We start from the raw sequence: 7079 nt of genomic DNA on the forward strand, positions 1-7079 counted from the left end.
ACCCCTTTCATTGGAGACACCTTGAGCAATACCAAATCCCCCTCCTGAAACTCTACTTGCCTTCTGCGGATATCTGCATAACTTTTCTGTCTGCTTGTAGCAGTCTTTATCCTCTCTCTGATTATGGGCACCACCCTGCTAGTGATCTCTACTAGTTCAGGCCCTGCCAAGGCCTTTTCTCCAACTTCTTCCCAACAGACAGGCGATCTACACTTTCTTCCATACAAATCTTCATATGGGGCCATCCCTATGCTGGCATGATGGCTGTTATTGTAGGCAAACTCTACCAGAGGTAGATGCTGTAACGCCCCGGAAATCCGGACCGCTACCGGCGCTAGGATCCAGATCGGCATAAGGCCGCCGGGACCCGTAGCAAGCCTAACATAACCTGTAAATATGTTTAATCCCATACATGATCAACCATATACATAAAAAGATAAAACTTTGCTTCATACATACTGTCATCAACTAACTCAACCTGTGCATACTCTGTACATATACATAACATAGTCCCTCTGTGGGATCTCATCAAGCCTCAAAGGCAAAACAACCTGTGTTGAGTTAGTTTACATAGACATCATAACATAAGATCATGTACATACAAAAGGGATTAACAATATACTACGGTCAAGCACAACTCTATCCTCAATAACCTCATTACATAACATACTGAATATTTTTACATTTCATCATAATACAATTGTCATGTCCACAAACTAACTATTACATACATATGACTTTTTCTTCTTGCCTTCTCTATCTATCCCGTACCTGCAAACCTGGGGGTTAGGGGAGAGGGGTGAGCTAGATGCCCAGTGAGTAGAACTATAAAAAAGAATATTTAAAACATGCTATCATGAAATGCGTCACTGCACAAACAAATCACACCACGGATGGACTGATTCAAAAATCCCTCAACTCCATGCCCGGCCCTATTATGGGCACCACAGGACTTCGTACTCGGAGTTATTGCCCGGCCCTATTATGGGCACCACAGGACTTCGTACTCAGAAGGCTAATGAATCATCCTAATGTCCATCCACTATCATCTATCACAACAATGCAATGCGACATATTCGTGAATTCTAATGCAAACAACCTATAATATGATCATGATGCATGAAGCATGATAAAAGCATTTCATTTCTTAATTTAAAAAGTTAAGTTTAGTTCCACTCACCTCTGGCTGACTCTGACCAACTCTGTAGCAGCTGGCTCACTGCTGGGGTCCTTGGTTCCTCGGGTCCGAACCTACACAGGTGGACTCCAATGAGGGACCAAACATACATAAACATAACTCTAATACATTCCCCAAAAACCCCCCTAAAACATCCTGAAAATATCACATAGAGATATGCATGAAGTGGCTGAACAGGGCACTTTCGGCGGCACCTTCGGCGGCCGAAAGTCCTGGACAGAGACGAAACTCAGGTAGGTTCGGCGGCACCTTCGGCGGCCGAAAGTGCCAGACAGAGACGAAAGTCTCTTTTCGGGGGCAACTTCGGCAGCCGAAAGGCCTGCCTCCCCAGCCATGTTCGGCGGCCGAAAGTACCTTCGGCTGCCGAACCTGGTTTCTGCCGAAGGGCAGAAACTTGGCTCCCTTTTGCACATTTCGCCTCCAAACCTTCCAAACATGCATATTTTTCAACCAAAGCATGCATACAAGTTCCTAGGGGCCTCAAACAAGCATATACCCCATCTACAACACTTCAATCACACACAATCAAGCTACATTGTTTAAAAAGTCATCAAAACCCCATAGGTTCAACATATCCCCTAACATGCATCCTACCCCTTAAAACTTCATAAAACTTGTTTAAATCATACATTGAGCTTAAGATCGGCTCTTACCTCTTGAAGATCGAGGGTTGAGGAGATCTAAACTTGGAGATGGGAGAAGTTCCAACTTTTGGTCTCCAAGCTCCAAAACTCGTTCTAAGCTCAAAGATCTTCAAAACCAAAGTTATAAACTTGTAAAAATCATGGAAGAAGGAAGGAAAATCTCAAGATTGAGCAAAGATGGCGGAGAGCTCACCTTGGCCGAAATGGGGAGAAAAAGCTCGCCCATTTTCGGCTAAGGGACCCTTTTATAGGTGGCTGGCTAGGCCACGTTCGGGGGCCGAATGTGCCTCCGCATCCATGCAAATGTTCGGCGGCCGAACTTGACTTTCGGCGGCTGAACCTGAACTTCCCTAACTCATGCTTTCGGGGGCCTAACGTGCCTCCAAAACGCATGCATGTTCGGCGGCCGAACTTGACTTTCGGCGGCCGAACCTGAGTTTTCCTCCAAAACTATTTTCATGCAAAAACTCATTTAGTTTCATACTTTAAAACCATTAAAAACATGAAAAAATTCTATGAAAGCATGGTTCTACCCTTCTAGAGGTCTCCGACATCCGAGATTCCACCGGACGGTAGGAATTCCAATACCGGAGTCTAGCCGGGTATTACAGATGCTGTCTCCAAGAACTGCCAAAATCCAGCACACACATTCTGAGCATATCCTCTATTGTCTGGATGGTCCTCTCTGACTGTCCGTCCGTCTGTGGATGGAAAGCAGTGCTAAAATCCAACCTGGTACCCATAGCGTTCTGCAGACTCCGCCAAAACCTGGAGGTGAACTGGGGCCCTCTATCGGACACTATTGAAACAGGAACTCCATGAAGTCTGACGATCTCATCTACATACACCTGCGCCAACTTATCCACAGAATAGCCACTCCTAACAGGGATGAAGTGAGCAGATTTGGTGAGTCTGTCCACAATCACCCATATGGAGTCCAATCTGTTGGACGCCGCCGGTAGCCCCACAACGAAGTCCATAGCTATATTTTCCCATTTCCACTCTGGAATAGGTAGTGGGTTAAGCATCCCAGCCGGCTTTTGATATTCCAGCTTCACCCTCTGACATATTTCTCAGGCTGACACGAACTGTGCCACTTCTCTTTTCATAGCTGGCCACCAATACACTCTCTTCAAATCTTAATACATCTTGGTGGCTCCAGGGTGAACACTGTATCTGGCATTATGAGCCTCTCTCATAATGTCTCCCTTTAGCCCTACGTCATCTGGTACACACAATCTGCTCCTATAGCGGAGGATCCCCTTGTTGTCAAATCTGAACTCCTCGTTCTTGCCTGACTGGACAGTCCTGGCAATCTTTACTAACTCTGGGTCCTCATGCTATTTCTGAGCCACCTGCTCCAGAAACACGGGTGCCACTCTCATCTGGGCTACCAAAGCACCTGTACCAGACAACTCCAACTGTAGACCCTCATTCATGAGCTCGAAGAACTGCCTCACCACTGGTCTTCTCTCTGCTGCAATATGGGACAAACTGCCAAGTGATTTCCAGCTTAAGGCGTCTGCCACAACATTCGCCTTACCCGGATGATATTGGATCTTGCAATCATAGTCACTAAGCAGTTCTACCCATCTTCTCTGCCTCAAATTTAGATCTCTCTGACTCAAGATATACTGCAGGCTCTTATGATCGGTGAAGATCTCACATTTAACCCCATAGAGGTAATGCCTCAACATCTTGAGTGCAAAGATTACTGCTGCCATTTCCAGGTCATGTGTAGGGTAATTCAACTCGTGCTTCTTCAGCTGCCTAGAAGCATAAGCAATCACCCTTTTATTCTGCATTAGCACACAACCCAGTCCCACACGGGACGCATCGCAAAAGACTGTGAAGTCCTCATTACTAGTCGGCAGAGCTAACACTGGTGCTGAAGTCAACCTCTTCTTTAGCTCCTCAAAGCTCTCCTCACACTAGTCGGTCCACACGAACCTCTGGTTCTTCTTAGTCAATCTGGTCATGGGAGCTGCAATCTTAGAGAAGTCCTGGACGAACCTCCTGTAGTAACCTGCCAAACCCAAGAAGCTCTTGATCTCTGTCACTGTAGTGGGTCTAGGCCAGTTAGCTACAGCTTCTACCTTTTTGGGGTCTACCTCTATTCCATTTTCTGACACAACATGCCCCAAGAATGAAATGCTCCTCAGCCAAAACTCACACTTGGAGAACTTGGCATATAAGCCATGTTCCCTCACGGTCTGCAAGACTATCCTCAGATGATGGGCATGCTCCTCTGCATTCCTAGAATACACTAAGATATCATCTATGAAGACAATAACGAAGTGATCCAGGTATTGACTGAAAACTCTGTTCATGAGATCCATGAATGCTGCAGGGGCATTGGTTAACCCGAACGGCATTGCAAGGAACTCATAATGCCCATATATGGTCCTGAAAGCTGTCTTCGGTACATCCTCTTCCCTTATCCTCAGCTGATGGTACCCTGATCTCAGATCTATCTTGGAGAAACAACCTGCTCCCGCTAGCTGGTCGAATAGATCGTCAATCCTTGGCAACGGGTACTTATTCTTGGTAGTGACCTTGTTCAACTGCCTGTAGTCGATATAAAGTCTGAGGGATCCATCCTTCTTTTTCACAAATAGCACTGGAGCACCCCAAGGTGAGGTACTCGGTCGGATGAAACCCCTATCTACCAGCTCTTGCAACTGCTCTTTCAACTCCTTCAATTCTGCTGGTGCCATCCTGTAGGGAGGGATAGAGATAGGTCTAGTTCCAGGCATCAGTTCAATTTCAAACTCTATCTCCCTAGCAGGTGGTAAACCTGGCAGCTCGTCTGGGAACACATCTAAAAACTCACTAACCACGGGCACTGAGGTGGGCTCTCTGACATGACTATCCAGCTCTCTCACATGAGCTAGAAAACCCTGACAACCCCTCCTGAGTAACCTACGAGCCTGCAGGGCTGATATCAAACCTCTAGGTGTACCCCTCCTGTCTCCTCTGAAGACAACCTCTGACCCATCCTGACATCTAAACCTGACTACCTTGTCTCTGCAATCCAATGTAGCACCATGGGTAGACAGCCAATCCATCCCTAGAATGACGTCAAAATCTGTCAAATCTAGAATCACAAGGTCGGCGGAAAGGCATCTTCCCTCAACAAAAACTGGACTACACTGGCAGACTGACTCTGCCACTGATGGGTCACACTTGGGTCCACTGACCCATAGGGGACAATCTAACCCAGAGACCATCGATCCCAACTTCTCGACGGCTCTCGGAGCAATGAAAGAATGCGATGCACCAGGGTCCATTAAGGCATAAACATCTGAACAACCAATGACAAGGTTACCTAACACCACGGTGTTAGATGTGTTTGCCTCCTGCTGAGTCATTGTGAAGATCCGCGCTGGAGCTGATGGACCTTCACCTCTGAAACCCGCTGAAGAAGAGGCTGCCCCTCTCCCTCGGCCTCTGCCACTAGCCTGAGTCGCGGCTGGAGCTGCTGGCTGAGCCACACTACCAGAGGCTGTCTGCTGGGACTGTGCTACAAAAGCTGCTCTAGGACACTCTCATGCCATGTGTCCCTCCTGACCACACCTGAAACATGCAGTCGACCCATACAGACATAATCCTTTGTGTGGTTTACCACACTTCATACATGCTGCATTATCTGCACCTGAGCTCGAGCCACTTCCTAATCCCAGACCTGACTTGATCTTGCTCCAGAACTTGTTCTTCTTGGACTTCCGGGAGCCTCTGTCCCACTTCTTACTGCCTGAACTCAGAGAAGAAGGGTCTAACCTCCCCCCTCCTAGGGTCTTGGAACTAGAAGGCTGTGCCACTGACTGCTTAACTTTCCCCTCGATGATTGCACTAGCCTCCATTCTCCGAGCCATATCCACAATGGCATGGAAACTCTCCCTCTCTGCTGACTGAATCAAGGAGGAATACCTGGAATGGAGCTTCATGATATACCTCCTTGACCTCTTCTGATCTGTATCCAGATTCTGCCCAGCAAACGATAACAGCTCCAAGAATCTGTCTGTATACTCATCCACACTCATCTCATCTGTCTGCCTCAACTGCTCAAATTCAATCATTTTCAGCTCCCTTGAACTGTCAGGGAAAGCCTATCCTGCAAACTCATTTGCAAACTCCTCCCAGGATAGACTGTCCAACCTCGGGTTCACATAGTTCTTAAACCACTCTCGGGCCTTTTTGCATTTCAGTGTGAACCCAGCCATCCGAATGGCTCTACTGTCATCAGCTCCTATCTCATCTATAATGGTCTTGACCCTCTTAAGGTACACAAACGGGTCGTCACCTGTTTCAAACTGGGGAGCACTCAACTTCATGTATTCAGTCATCTTGACCCTGCTCCCTCCAGATGAGCTAGGTTTAGGCATTTGAATTTTTGGGACAGTAGGTGCTGCTGGTGGTGGAGGAGGTGCAACATCCCCTGGGGTAGGGTTTGTTGTTCCTGGATAGAATGATGGGGGTGGGTACATAGGGTATTGTGAGTATGGTGGGTAGAAAGGTGGGTATGGCATATGAGAAGGGTAAGGGTTAAAGCTGGGGTAATCCGATGTACCTCCCATCGAATACCCGGGATGCTGAGAAAAGGGTGGGTAGTGGGGTGGCTGAACAAATCCCGAGGCCTGAGTGCCTTCTTGGGACTCTCGCATTCCCTCTTCCGACATACTTACTCCGAGACTGCCATCCCTCCTCTGATCCACATCCATCTCATCCCCCACATCCCCTGACATATCCCCTTGCACTGTTCCCCTCATTGATCTGCTTCTACCCAGATCCAAAGACCTTCTAGGGTCTCTTACTGCTCTTTCTCTGCTGGATCTACTTGACATTGCCCTAGGCAATGCAGGAGGACGGGCATCAGTGCCCTCGTCCTGGGGTGGTACTCCAGTCAATCGTGCAGATCGATGAGTTCCTCTCATCTTGCTTACTGAAAACAGCACACATCACATAAACATTAGCATCAAATGGTTCATGTGGAAACACATGAACCCGCATCACATACATCACATACATAACATATCATTAATGCACATGCATAAAATCATGGCATTTCACATCATCATTCAAGACAGGACTCTACATCCTATCCTAGTGGACATGATTTTCCTATTGTGCTTGACCTTCTAGAACATCTATGAGCCCGACACTCTAGGTCCGACCATATGAACCTAGGACTCTGATACCAATCTGTAACGACCCAAAAATCGGACCGCCACCGGCGC

This window comes from Manihot esculenta, chromosome 7 (assembly GCF_001659605.2).
Source record: "Manihot esculenta cultivar AM560-2 chromosome 7, M.esculenta_v8, whole genome shotgun sequence".
Lineage (NCBI taxonomy): Eukaryota > Viridiplantae > Streptophyta > Magnoliopsida > Malpighiales > Euphorbiaceae > Manihot > Manihot esculenta.